The sequence below is a fragment of the Morone saxatilis genome, unplaced genomic scaffold, assembly GCF_004916995.1.
Source record: "Morone saxatilis isolate NCDOM2014 unplaced genomic scaffold, NCSU_SB_2.0 Contig12, whole genome shotgun sequence".
NCBI classification, from domain to species: Eukaryota; Metazoa; Chordata; class Actinopteri; family Moronidae; genus Morone; species Morone saxatilis.
This window is the reverse complement of record NW_023339674.1, coordinates 729,746-730,955: the sequence shown is the minus strand read 5'-3', so window position 1 is coordinate 730,955 and position 1,210 is coordinate 729,746.

The window sequence follows — 1,210 nt, the reverse complement described above, 5'->3', positions numbered from 1 at the left end:
ACACAGACACACACACTGATGACTAATTCAGGTGGAGGAGGTGAAACAGAAACACCGAACTAATTAGGTGTCTGAGACAAACGTCTCAGCTGCCGGGAGGACGGTAACGTTTCAGGAGAGCAGAAAACACCCGGCAATGGACGTCCATACTGTGAGTATCTGTTTTAATGGTCATTAACCTGTTTGATACTGAAAGGTTTATCTCTAAAGGTCCATTACATTCAACAACACTTCCTATTTTCTCTCATTAAATTAATTTTCTCAGATAATTCTCTGTTGGAAGGATGGTGGCCATTTTTAACTTTTAGTTTCTTAAAAATGTCATAAATGAAGAAACTTCATTTCATCAAAAAAACTGAATATACCATTAAATATATATATGAATAAACTGCACCACTACACCCTGAATTCATAGAAAATGGCCTTAAATTAACATTATTTTATCATTTTTAAAGGGCCTGTGTTATGTTTTATTATAAATTTTACTATGTATATTTTACATTCATTTTTGCCATTCTGGGAAATATTCAGCAAGAATGGAAACATATTACATTCAAGCATTTGTAGGTATTGAACTAAAACATTAAATCCCCTGCAGTGGCCCTTTAAATCGATTATTGACGCTTATATTTGTCCAGTTTAGGTGCCGAAAAGTTTGAGAATTGAAGCAGTTGTTGAAGTTCTGGTCAAACAACTAACATGATGGAGATTTGAGGTCATAATTCTCTGTTGGATGTTTCAGACTTCATTGAATATAAGGAAATTAAAACACATTTATTGTACTTAAGTCAAAAACAGTAATAGTCCGGCAGCTAGGGCGCCAATAAATACAGTAAAATACGTAAGTATAGTGATTTTCTAATTTTAAAATATAGTTTTTAGCCTTAATTTGACATAAAATATTTTTATCGTTGTCATTTTTGGTCTTTTTAATGTTAAAAACAGTGGAAATACCTATAAATACAGGTGAACATGGCTCTCTCTTATTTTAATCTGAATCTTATCTGTGAAATTACATTAATTATTGCTGTTTTCACTGATAAATTTTTTTACCAATGCATATACACTGATAAAAAACATTTATTCAACGTTGTTGTTGCGAAAACTACTTGAATTTAACAGTTTAATCTATTAAATAAAAATAATAGATTTGCAAATGTATTTTTATGTAAATAAGCAGCAATTTTATGATTATTTATCGTGTGAATTC